The following is a 13,840-nucleotide window of genomic DNA, read 5'->3' as shown; positions in this document are numbered from 1 at the left end:
CTACTCACGATGGGTGAGGTGTAGTTTCAGGGGTTATAGGTAGAGGCTTGATCCTCGTTTACCTTCGGTACGGGCGTACGCCCCAGTACCCTGTCTCCTTACTGCACCCACACCTCACTGCCACCTGTCATCCTCGTCCATGTAGCTATCTAGTCTACTCTTAAAACAAGCTATCGTCCCTACACTAACTATGTGATTGCTGAGTCTATTCCATTCCCCCACCACCCTATTACTAAACCAATGCTTGCCTATATCTCTCCTAAATCTATACTTTTCTAATTTAAATCCATTACTGCGAGCTCTATCCTGTTGGCTAATTCTCAGTACTTTACTTATATCGCCTTTGTTGTAACCCTTGACCCATTTGAATACTTCTATCAGATCTCCCCGCACTCTTCGTCTTTCTAGTGAATGTAAGTTTAGATGTTTCAGCCTATTTTGATATTGGAGGATCCTCAGCCCCTGAATCATCTTGGTCATCCTCCTCTGAACTGATTCTAGCAACCTGATGTCCATTCTGTAGTGTGGGCACCAAAACTGGACAGCATAATCTAAGTGTGGCCTAACTAACGCTAAATAGAGTCTGAAGATGACCTCTGCACTCCTGTTGGTTACCGTCCTGTTAGTAAAACCTAATACCCTGTTAGCCACTCCCAGGGAGGCCTTATCTGGAGCCTAGGGGTGGTGTAGGCCTATAAGTCAGCCTCACGATAACTCCTGTAGCCTTCATATAAGATAATGGCAACTTAAACATTAAAAAAAAATACATTGGGGTTCCGTCTTGGCCTTGAGGCCCGGAGGAAGAGGAGGAGGAGGAGGGACCCGGAGGAAGAGGAGGAGGATGAGGAGAAGGCGGAAGAGTCACATTCTAGGGAGGGAAATTTAATTAAACATAATAAAGCAGTGTTTCTAAGGCTCTTGAGTCTATCCATGTATCTATCTAGCCGTGTATTGACCTGTCTATTTACCTATCTATCTATCTGTCTATCTACCCCTCTGCAAAAACCTCTCTATCTATCGCTATTGTCTATTCTTGTCTGTTATATGTCTATCTGTCGCTATGCAATAACCTCTGTATCTATCTCTATTGTCTATTCTTCTCTGTCTACCTGTCCCTGTGCAATAACCTCTATCTATCTGTATTGTCTATTCGTGTATCTATCTACATATCTATGCCTTGCGCAATAATCTCTGTATCTCTATCGTCTATTCTTGTACATTTACCTGTCTGTCTATCAGTCTGTCTGCCGCTGTGCAATAACGTCTGTATCTATCTCAATTGTCTATTTCCTGTGTATTTATCTGTCTGTCTATATCTCTCTATCTATTCCTGTGCAATAACCTATTTATCAATCTATATGTCTGTCGATTATCTATTATGCAATAACCTGTGTATATATCTGTCTATACATCATCAATTCTTGCGAAATAGCCCGTCTATCTATCTATTATCACGCAATAATCTGTTTATCTATCTGTCTATCTAGCTATTATCTATCCTCTTCCTTCTGCCCTCTCCTCCTCCTCCTCCTCCTTTCCTCGTGTCGTTTATCTCCATTCCTCCCTCTCTCCTCTCTCCTTTCATTGTTTCTTCTTCTTCCTCCTCCATTCTTCTCTCTCGCCTCCTCCACCTCCTCCTTCTCCTCTCATCTCGTCTGTCTTCTCCTTCTCTTTTCCATTTTCATTCTTCTTTGTCTCTTCCTCTGTTCTTCTCTCCATATCCTCCTCCTCCTCCTTGTCTTCTGTTCAATATACTTTCTCCTCTCTGGGTATGATAATTGTACTACTACTACTACTACTACTACTACTACTACTACTACTACTATTACTACTACTATTACTATTGCTACCACTACTACTAATAATACTGGATCTGAAGCTTTGCTTAACTGTTCTGCATGTTTATTTTGCTTGTTTAAGTCTGCAACCTAGAATGGCCTGGAAAAAGATGTGGTCCTCATTCATGATTTAAAGGCCAGCAGATATAAACAAGGTAAATACAACAAGGTGAATACACACACACACACACACACACACACACACACACACACACACACACACACACAATTAACCCCACATTACCAGTTAGTAATGAAGGTCTTACTAATTAAATCTCTCCTCATTTACTTTTATACGTTAAAATATTTCCTGTGATCACATTTGAGCTATTTCTCCACCAGGATGATGCCAAGCTGTGCCAGCCAGTCTCCGTCCTTCCAGTGACCCAGCCTGTGTGGCACTGTGGCATTTATTAGAGACAGACTGGCCATGGCTCTCCTCAGTGTCGGCTGGGTCACTGGAAGGACGGAGACTGGCTGGCACAGCTTGGCATCATCCTGGGTAGTTATAACAAGGTCGAGTATATTATTTTGTCAAGTTGGCTCAGAAACCATTTGGCTTAGATAATTTTCTTCTAGAAATTCGATCATTCTATGTGACTCGCCTTCTGTACCTGACAGTGTCGCCCAGTCGATATGGGGGAGGTTAAAGTCTCCTAATATCAGTGAGTCGCTGTTATTATGTGACTGCCTTAAGACGCTGTACATTTCAAGGTCGTCATCGAGTGATTGCCCGGGAGGTCTGTAGGTGACAGATATATTTAAATTGACTTTTGCAATGTTTACTCGCACGCACAAATGTTCAACGTTACTGTTTCTCGGTGTTTTGTCAGGGGGTTGCAAATAGCTTTTGAAATAAAGGGCGACGCCACCGCCTCTACGGTTTACACGATCTTTGTTGAAGAGTCTCTAGCCATCTATGATGTATTCGGAACTTAAATCAATATTTGTGGTGTCGATAAATGTTTTGGTTATAGCAATTATGTCAAAATTTTCTGTTAGAGCAAGACATCTCAGCTCATCAAATTTGTTTCTTAGGCTACGCGCATTGAAACTAAGGATTTTTAAGTTATCTAGATGCCTGGTAATAGAGGTGGTGGTACTTGCGGGATCACGGTTACGGGTTTGTTGCGATGCACGGCGTCTATTTACACGGGCGGGGTGGAGGGACGTGGTTGTGACTCGTTTTTTGTTCGGATGACACGTACTGCGTCGTTGAGGAGCCTTCCGAATCTGGCTGCCCTGATGGGAGACAGGTGCAATCCGTCCCTGTGGAAGAGCTCACTTTGTCCATAGAAATTGTCCCATGTGTTGAAGAACCTCACGTCAAGCTCCCTACAAAGAGTCTGTAAGCGGTTGTTTAGGCTGAAGGCCTTACTGAAAAAGTCGCTCTCCGCCCAAGTCCGTGGTAAAACTCCTGAAATCAAAATGTTAGGGGATTTAGACTTATACTGCTGGATGAGCCTACGGTACTTGTCCAGGAGTTCCTCAGACCGGGTCGTGGTGACGTCGTTCGTACCTGTGTGAGTAACAAACAGTGAATCATTAGTAGCCTGGGAGGAGATCTCCTCAAGAGCAGCAGTTATATCGTCGATCCCAGCACCAGGATAGCAATTGTTCCGTCTTCGACGAGGAACTCTGCCGCAGAACTCAACAACCTGCTGGCGAGTCATGGAGTCACCCACCAGGAAGGTGCTCTCCTGCTCGTCCTCCTCCTCCAGAATGGCAAACCTGTTGAAGCAATGAACAGGATAAATCGCTTGTCTGGCTGGTTTGGCTCCTCCATTCACGACGGTGAAGCCATCATGGGCGGTGCCACTAGCATCCTCCCGCTGCGTGGTGTTGTCCGCTGGTGTCGACGGTACCGCTGAGGGCAAGGGGGCGGTTGGAGAAGGGTTGGCACCACAGCAACGTTAGCCTGGATGAATTCCTGCAAGGAGGCAACAGTGCCAGAAAGCTCTATTATTTTATTCTGACCTGCTTCCATCTTCTCTTCTTGCTCCTGCAGTCTTGTCTCGAGATGGTGCCTGGTGAGAGAAAGCTCTATTATTTTATTCTGGCCCTCTTCCATCTTCTCTTCCTGCTCCTGCAGTCTTGTCTCGAGATGCTGCCTGGTGAGAGAAAGCTCTATTATTTTATTCTGGCCCTCTTCCATCTCTTCCTGCTCCTGCAGTCTTGTCTCGAGATGCTGCCTGGAGAGACACAGTCGACAGACAGCAGAACGCCCTGTAAAAAAGTGAGAGAGAGAGAGAGAGAGAGAGAGAGAGAGAGAGAGAGAGAGAGAGAGAGAGAGAGAGAGAGAGAGAGAGAGAGAGAGAGAGAGAGAGAGAGAGAGAGAGAGAGAGAGAGAGAGAGAGAGAGAGAGAGAGAGAGAGAGAGAGAGAGAGAGAGAGAGAGAGAGAGAGAGAGAGAGACCTATATGTGCCTGTGGGCTGTGGTGGTGACTAAGAGAGAGAGAGAGAGAGAGAGAGAGAGAGAGAGAGAGAGGCATAACTGTTGGTCAAATTTTATTCTCTCTTTTGCCTTGCTTTTCCTGTATACTTGCTGTGGATGAAATAAAGCTATCATTACTATTATTAATATCATTATTTATTTTTCCGAGCCCACAAGTAACCAACCCACCTCCTGTCCCCTTCCAGGTGCAGGCGGAGGGCACCATGACCTTCAGGCTGCTCCCGGCCAGCAGCTCAGTGCACCTCAGGGAGAGCAAGGTGAGGGTCCACGCCTACTTCCACTATGACCCCAAGGAGGACAACAAGCACATTCCCTGCAAGGAAGCTGGGCTGCCCTTTAACAAGCTGGACATCCTGCACATTGTGACCCAGGATGACCCCTACTGGTAAGCCCTGGTGACCTCATAATGAAGCTTTGTGGCTCTCAGGTGATCCAGTGTCCCGCTTGACCTGCCCCACTCATGGGGAGCTATGCGGCTCAGGCCAACTGAGTGCTGGTGTGTGACATTGCCCCTGCAGCAGCCCTGCTAGACCAGAGGACTTGACCGCTGCAGTGGTGCATTCCGTTCACTGGTGAGTCACACAGCTCCCCGTGGGTGTGGGGGTGAAACACAATGACACTGGATCAGCTGGGCGCACCAAACACAGCGTTCCACACAGCAGCCCCATCACAGTGCTCCCTCAGCAGCTCTTATAGGCGACCCTTTACTGAAAACAACAATCACAGTTAAAGGAAACATTTGTAGAAGGTGCTGCAAAGGTGTCACTGGCCATTCACATAACTACATCGTCTGCCTTATGTACAAACACTGCCCCTCGTCTGCACAACAACAGGCCAGCCCGAGGCAGGGCTGCTGCAGCACCAGAGGGGGCTGCCGTGTGTCTCGCTGGGTGTGGTGGTGGGGGTGGCAGTGGTCACGGTGGCAGAGGTCTGGGCTTTCAGTGAGCAAACACACTCCCAACATCTGTATTCAATAGAGAGCACCCACAGTCAGAGCTTTTTCGTTGCCTTTCCATATTGGTGGTTATGTTCATCTATAAATGTAGGTTGGGTTGTTTAAAGTACATGAGACTGAGCACAAAAAGGCACTTTTCCAATGAGTTTTTGTCTGTTTTTATTTTTTATTCAAAATTTTCACCCAAACTTTGGTCCAACCATTTCAAATAGTCTGTTTGGACGGCGGATTTCTTGGGTCCTTTCCTCCCCTCTGCTCTGCCGCTCACTCCCAACACCTGTTTTTCCCTCTCCTATGTTAGCTACAGGTAACATATGAGAGGGAAAAACAGGTGATGGGGCTGTGTGGCAGAGCAGAGGGGAGGAGAGGACCCAGGAATCTACCGCCCAAACGGACCATTTGAAATGGTTGGACATTTTTCAGCCTCTTAATATCACTAGAGCCAGGGCCCCACTGTAGACCCTGAGTCCCCTCCATGGAGTATGAACACTAGGAGACAGTAAAGTAAGGGGAGGGCAGGGACAGAACAATGCCTGATGAGCTAACATGAGGTGTGTGTTGCTTCTTCCCTTCAACTCACCAATGTCAGCAGGAGAAACAGTCTACACTACAAGTAGCCTCAGCCCCTACCATCACGGCTGACATGCCCAGTAAGCCCCACAGCCTCCCTCACCCTCCAGGCCAACATCAGCATCAGCTCCAATTTCTAACACTTGCTGTAGTATTCATGCACTGGGTCACCTTCATCAACACAACAGAAATAACCTGAGGCAGGCATCAGTCACACCAGGAAGGGGGGGTGGCTGAGGGAATAAAGTCCCTATTTTTAAACATATCAGTGACTCAGTTTCCATTTGAAAAGCCTCTTGTAGCAGTTGCTGAAATTTTCATGGAGTGTTCTGTGATCCTGGAGACAGTGTTACACAACTTCTGCACCTTGGACGGGAAAAACAGCCTCATGAACACCCGGTTAATCTCCTCTGTGGCCTTGGTTAACAGTCACAATGGGAGGCCGAGACGTTAAAAATAGGGACTTAAGTATCATGGCAGGGACCTCAGTGTGTTGGTGGCCATGTCTGGCTCATAGTGGTACCAGTGCAGAACGCCTTGTAAGGGTGCGTCCACACGGTCGAACAGTGTCCGTCGGACAAACGCTGCTACCAGTTAACAATGGAAAGCGGAAAGGCTTGCTGATGACGTCAGAAGCGAGCACCAAGAGGTGTACCAGACACTGCCCATGTTCGTAGTATCGGAACTTCGGACACTGCCTGGTGGGACAGAGGCTTGGAAGTGTACGATACTGCCAGGCACAGGATGAACAAAGTTACTTGTTAACCAGATGAACTGAGGCTGTCAGTTGATTAGATCTCACCTGCCCTGTCAACATGGCTGACCGTACGTCTGTCACCTGTCTCTCGAGCCCATACTAACACTGACTTAGATACCCGTGGGTTCCCAGCGAACATCAACTTTGAACATTGTCTGCCGGTCTTTGCCTGGTGAACGGAGTAGAAACTATGGTACACAACTTCATCTGGTACCACTGTTTGTTGCCATATCAACTTCCCTCATTTCAACGCCTATGACGTCATCCTGCTTCGCCTTATGATATGGTAACACAGTGTCTTTCCGACAGACAGTGTTTGACCGTGTGGACGGACCCTGACGGTTGTTGTGATGTGCAGGTGACGGCTTGGTGACGCAGAGCATGGAGGACACAGCGCTGCAGTGGCTCAGCGAACGCCTCGGCCACCCAGACAACTTCACTTCTGTGATATTCCTGCCCAGACCAAGGTATCAGCTGTTACACATTAAGGGATGTTTTTTATATGGGGGTGTGCTTTTTGTTGTGTGTTGAGATGGGAGGAGGAGGTATGCAAAGGTCATGCAGGGGAGGGAGCAAATGGAGACTTTTGCTGGATTTCATTTTCCTTACTTAGTTTTTTCCTGTTAGTATTGCATATTAGTTGGAATGATGTGGACAAACTAGCTAAAACGCTCTCTTCGTAATGGCAGACCTTGCATTAGTATAACGAGTGGCCCAGCAAGTGAAGGCAAGTGAAGAGCTACTTGGGGTGTGGTGAGGCTGTTAGGTGAGGCTGATGGCGGCAGTGCTTCATCTGTGCTCTCAATAGAATGGCGACCCAGCAAGTGTAGGAATTGAATGGTCAGGCCACACAAACATTAATTGGAGAGGTGAAATAGAATCTTGCCTGGAGTGAGGTGAGCTACACTGATGGACAGACAGAGGTGGGAAACCATGTGCTGAAGTAGAACCCTGAGTGATATATAATGAGATGGACGTGAAATTATTACCTTAGCCAGGGCAGGATGGATCACACAAGACCAGACGGAGGGAGATATGGAGAACTAGGAGTCATAGAAGCCAGGACAGACAGCAGCCAAGGTGGAGGGATGAAATAAGAACCTTAGCCAGGGCAGGATGGATCACACAGGACCAGACGGAGGGAGATATGGAGAACTAGGAGTCATAGAAGCCAGGGCAGACAGGGAACCAAGGTGGAGGGATGAAATAAGAACCTTAGCCAGGGCAGGATGTATTACACAAGACCAGACGGAGAGAGATATGGAGAACTAGGAGTCATAGAAGCCAGGGCAGACAGCAGCCAAGGTGGAGGGATGAAAAAAGAACCTTAGCCAGGGCAGGATGCATCACACAAGACCAGACAGAGAGAGATATGGAGAACTAGGAGTCATAGAAGCCAGGGCAGACAGGGAACCAAGTGTAGCGATGACATTAGAACCGTCAGCAGAGCAGGATGGAAAACACTAGCATCAGGGAGAGAGAACTGAAGCTTGCTAGGAAAGGCTTTTTGTGCAGTGGACTAGTACTGGCTGATAATAATAATAATAATAATAATAATAATAATAATAATAATAATAATAATAATAATAATAATAATAATAATAATAATAATAATAATAATAACAATAGCTGATAATGATATTAGATAACAGTAATGACTGGGGGATTGGTCTCCAGAGCATCCCAGTTTTCCTTCCTGTGTTTTCAAGCCTTTGTACAAAGTTTTTTGAGTATTTATTATCATCATCATCATCATCGTTGTTGTAAGTCATTAGTAATCCAGTGCAGGAAAAGTGTTTCCCTGAAGCTTTCCTCCCCTGTGTCTGGTGTTGAGGTGCCCCATCCCAGCCACTCACTTCATCTGTGCCTGGTTCTCTGCCCCTGTGTCTGGTGTTGAGGTGCCCCCTCCCAGACACTCACTCCATCTCTTCCTGGTTCTCTGCCCCTGTGTCTGGTGTTGAGGTGCACCATCCCAGCCACTCACTTCATCTGTACCTGGTTCTCTGCCCCTGTGTCTGGTGTTGAGGTGCCCCCTCCCAGCCACTCACTTCATCTGTGCCTGGTTCTCTGCCCCTGTGTCTGGTGTTGAGGTGCCCCATCCCAGCCACTCACTTCATCTGTGCCTGGTTCTCTGCCCCTGTGTCTGGTGTTGAGGTGCACCATCCCAGCCACTCACTTCATCTGTGCCTGGTTCTCTGCCCCTGTGTCTGGTGTTGAGGTGCACCATCCCAGCCACTCACTTCATCTGTGCCTGGTTCTCTGCCCCTGTGTCTGGTGCTGAGGTGCCCCATCCCAGCCACTCACTTCATCTGTGCCTGGTTCTCTGCCACTGTGTCTGGTGCTGAGGTGCCCCATCCCAGTCACTCACTTCATCTCTTCCTGGTTCTCTGCCCCTGTGTCTGGTGCTGAGGTGCCCCATCCCAGCCACTCACTTCATCTGTGCCTGGTTCTCTGCCCCTGTGTCTGGTGTTGAGGTGCACCATCCCAGCCACTCACTTCATCTGTACCTGGTTCTCTGCCCCTGTGTCTGGTGCTGAGGTGCCCCATCCCAGCCACTCACTTCATCTGTGCCTGGTTCTCTGCCCCTATGTCTGGTGCTGAGGTGCCCCATCCAAGCCACTCACTTCATCTGTGCCTGGTTCTCTGCCCCTGTGTCTGGTGCTGAGGTGCCCCCTCCCAGCCACTCACTTCATCTGTGCCTGGTTCTCTGCCCCTGTGTCTGGTGTTGAGGTGCACCATCCCAGCCACTCACTTCATCTGTGCCTGGTTCTCTGCCCCTATGTCTGGTGCTGAGGTGCCCCATCCCAGCCACTCACTTCATCTGTGCCTGGTTCTCTGCCCCTGTGTCTGGTGCTGAGGTGCCCCATCCCAGCCACTCACTTCATCTGTGCCTGGTTCTCTGCCCCTGTGTCTGGTGTTGAGGTGCACCATCCCAGCCACTCACTTCACAAAGGAACACAAAGGAAGAACAACAGCAGACCTGCTGGTCCTTACGAGGTTGTTTGTGACAAGCTACACTAACTATCTAATCAAAGGTGGAAGATGAAGGACAGCAAAGGCGAAGGCTCCTCCCCACCCCCCATCCCTCCAGCCAAAGCTGGCAGGAAAGGAAAAAGAACCATGCAGCATGGAAAAACTGCATGGAATTTATGTAGGAAAGAGGAAAGAACTACCATTACTGCTACCACTAACCGGGCAATAAAAGCGGACAAGGACACCAGTATTCGAAAGAACTTAACGTTATTACGACAATGAGTAATATCTTAGTTGCTGGTTGGATTCAAAACACTTGTCTAATCTATTCTTGAAGGCCGTAACTGTTGTACTATCAACGACATCACAGGGTAGAGAGTTCCAAACATTAACAACTCGATTGAAGAAGAAGTGTTTAGCTTCGTGCGACGAGAATCTTTTACCACTTATCTTCAAATTGTGATTTCTTCTTGTTCTATTTGATCGATCAATTGTAAAGTAATCTTCCGCATTAATATCACTGAATCCTTTGAACATTTTAAACACTTCTATTAGATCGCCTCGCATTCTTCGTTTTGATAGGCTGAATAAATTTACTTCTTTAAGCCTTTGTTCATATGACAAATTTCTCAATCTAGGAATCATCTTTGTTACTCTTCGTTGGACCCGTTCCAACTTTTCTATGTCTTTTCTGTAGTAGGGAGACCAAAACTGTAAACAGTACTCTAGACGGGGTCGAACCAACGAATTATACAGTTTTAATATTACTTTTTCCGATTTATTATTAAAGACTCGTCCGATGAAGCCAACCAATTTGTTTGCAGTTTTAACTACCTCTGAACAATGCTGACCGGGCTTTAAATCGCTTGATATAGTGATTCCAAGATCCTTTTCTTTACTTACTGCAGAAAGTTGTTGGCCATTCATTACGTACCGAACGCGATTGTTATTTTTTTCCGATGTGCAACACTTTACATTTCTCAACGTTAAATTTCATTTGCCATTGATTGGCCCAACGTGCAAGTCGATCTAGATCTGATTGTAAAGCTTCTTCGTCGAATATCGCAGTTACTTTACTAGCAATTTTAGTGTCATCAGCAAATTTTGATACTTTGCAAGTGAGCCCATCATCGATATCATTAACATAAATTAAGAAGAGCATGGGGCCAAGCACTGATCCTTGAGGTACGCCGCTTTTGACATCGAGCCAGTTAGATGTAACACCGTTTAGAACTACTCTCTGTTTCCGCTCAGAGAGCCAGTCCGCAAGCCAATTGTGAATGTTACCCGAGATACCGTGCGCCAGTAGTTTGCTGAGCAACCGTTTGTGGGGGACCTTACCAAGTGCCTTTTGAAAATGCAGATATATGATATCTACTGATCTGCTTTCATGGAACACCTAAAAAAATATAATGAAAAAAATCAAGTAAGTTAGTTAAACACGAACGTTTACTAGGAAACCATGATGCGAATTATTTATTACATTATTTTCTTCGAAGAGTTTCACCATATTGTCGCGAATGATAGTCTCCATTAACTTACAAACAATAGATGTCAGGCTAATTGGTCGATAGTTTCCTGGATGAGACTTGTCCCCCTTTTTGAAAATTGGTGTGACATTTGCAAGTTTCCAATCCGACGGAACTTTTCCAGCTGTTAAAGATTTATTGAATATGATGGAGAGCGGTTTACAAATTTGATGTTTGATTTCTTTTAAGACCCTAGGGTAATTTTGTCTGGACCAGGAGCTTTGCTTACTTTAATCTTTTCAATTGTGCGTAAAATGTCACTTTCTACGATGAGCACGCCACTTAACATCTTTTCGGTCCTTCTAACCTCCGGCGGTTGAGGTGATAAACAATCTTCGTCGGTAAATACGGATGCGAAAAAGTTATTTAGGATTGTAGCCATTTCATTTTCATCGTTCGTGTGGTTACCATTTTCATTAGCAAGCGGTCCGATACCACAAGTGAGTGACTTTTTATTATTTACATAGCTGAAAAATTCTTTAGGATTAGATTTACTTGTTTCCGCTATATATTCTTCAAGATTTTTCTTGCTTCGTTTTATTAATTTCTTGGTTTCGCGGCGAATTCTGTCCAACTCTAGTTTGTCAGCCTCGCTCTGAGATGATATGTACCTACTGTATACGCGTTTTTTAAGAGATAGGCTATTTTGAATTTCGTTATTCCACCATTTGGGTTTCTTCTTAGAAGCTGAACGTCTGTTACGATAGGGTACGCATATGCTTATGGCATTGTTCAATATTGTGGTGAAGGCCCCCCAAGATTTATCAATATCTGTTTCCGCCGTGATTTCAGTCCAGTCAGAATTATTTAGAATTGATCGGAGTCTTACGAAATTCGCTCTCTGATAATCAGGCACCTTTTCTTTACTAGGAGTTACTTTACTTTCTTTCATATTGATGCTGAATGTGATTGTTCGGTGATCGCTAGAACTAAAAACTGGACCAACATTTACTTCGTTAACTAGATCAGCTGTCGTTGAAAAGATAAGGTCAAGTATATTATTTTCCCGAGTCGGTTCTTGAACGTGTTGATGTAAATCACTTTCTAGTAAATTTGTGTACAGGTCGAGCCCTGTATGACAGCTCAACGGTTCACCCCATCTTTTCACTGGCAAGTTAAAGTCCCCAACAATTACTGCCTCGCAACTGCTACTTGTTTCTAATAATAATTCACTTAATGCGTGGTCGATATCAAGAGTCTGCCTTGGCGGTCTGTAGATAAGTCCAATTACTATTTTACGAGATTTATTTTTAATTTCAATGAAGACCGTGTCTACATTGGTTATAATATCTGTTTTCACGGATACTGGATGGAGAGAGTTGTGGATATAAAAGATAACGCCTCCACCCTGTCTGTTCTCTCTTTCATGACTAAAAATGGTATAACCCGGTAATCTATATTCCGCAATGAAATCTCTATTTGAAGTGTCTATCCAAGATTCTGTGACTCCGATGATGTGATAATGATTTGTAGCTGCGAGGACTTCTAAGTCTTCAAATTTGTTACGTAGGCTACGAGCGTTTACATAGCAAGCTTTAATGTGATTCGAGTCGGGAGTTTTGCGGGTTGAGTGCACCCTTACGGTGGAGCTGCTGGTGTTCTCGCCTCCGCGTTTTTTGGCTTTCGAAGAGCCACTTGGTCACAGAGCAGCCTCCCGAAACGGGCTGCTCCAACAGGGTTTAAGTGAATGCCATCAGGAAGGAACAAGTCTGAGTCGTAGTAAAAATTGTTCCACAAGTTAGCGAACTGGACGTTTTCTTGTGAGCAAAGGGACTGAAGTCTGTTGTTTGTGCTGAAGGCCTTACTGTAAAAGCTAGATTCGGCACCGACCCTCGGGAGGATTCCTGAAATTATGATGTTACCGGCATCCGTTTTACGTTTATACTGCTTGATCATGCGGCGGCATTTCTCAAGCAGTTCCTCAGAAAGGGTTGTCTTTACGTCATTTGTCCCCGCGTGAATGACAAAGAGGGTGTTTCGGTCGGCATTTCTCGTGACATCGTCGCACGCTGCGGTGATGTCGTCCAGTCTGGCACCTGGATAGCAGTAACGTTTTCTGCGGCCGTTTGATGAACGACCACAGAACTCAACCAGCTGGCCACGCACCATGGAGTCCCCAACTAGGCGAGTCTCGAACTCATCCTCCATGGTGTCTGCCAGCACCTTGAACCTATTGAAGGCAGTGGGGGTCAGTAAATCCTTGGTTGCCTGCTTCGGTTTGGCTCCATTCCTTACAGGTTGGAACCCGACATCCTGTGAAGCAGGAAGAGAAGCGTTAAGTGGGGCAGGCTGGAAGTTGTCCTGTGAGGCAGGTTGGGAGTTAGCCTGTGAAGCAGGCTGGGGGTTAGCCTGTGAGGCAGGCTGGGGGTCAGCCTGTGAGGCAGGCTGGCGGTTGTTCTGTGAGGCAGGCCGGTGGTTAGCCTGTGAGGCAGGCTGGGGGTTAGCCTGTGAGGCAGGCTGGGGGTTAGCCTGTGAGGCAGGCTGGGGGTTATCCTGTGGGGCAGGCTGGGAGTCAACCTGTGAGGCAGGTAACACGTCCTCCCGTGAAGCAGGAGGGTCGTCTGGAGAGGGCACAATCTCAGTGGAGGGCCTCTCCACCATCGATGGTGGAGTCACTGCCACATTAGTTAAAACAAATTCCTGAAGGGCTACAAATTTCTTTTCAAGATCATTGTGCTTGACTTTCCATTCACTCACAACCTTCTGAAGATGTAATCTTTGAACGCAGAGGCGGCAAGTTTTACTCAGCTGGAAGAACTGAGCT

Source organism: Eriocheir sinensis, unplaced genomic scaffold, assembly GCF_024679095.1.
Source record: "Eriocheir sinensis breed Jianghai 21 unplaced genomic scaffold, ASM2467909v1 Scaffold380, whole genome shotgun sequence".
Lineage (NCBI taxonomy): Eukaryota > Metazoa > Arthropoda > Malacostraca > Decapoda > Varunidae > Eriocheir > Eriocheir sinensis.
The sequence above is the reverse complement of the archived record's forward strand: the minus strand, read 5'-3'. Positions refer to the sequence as shown.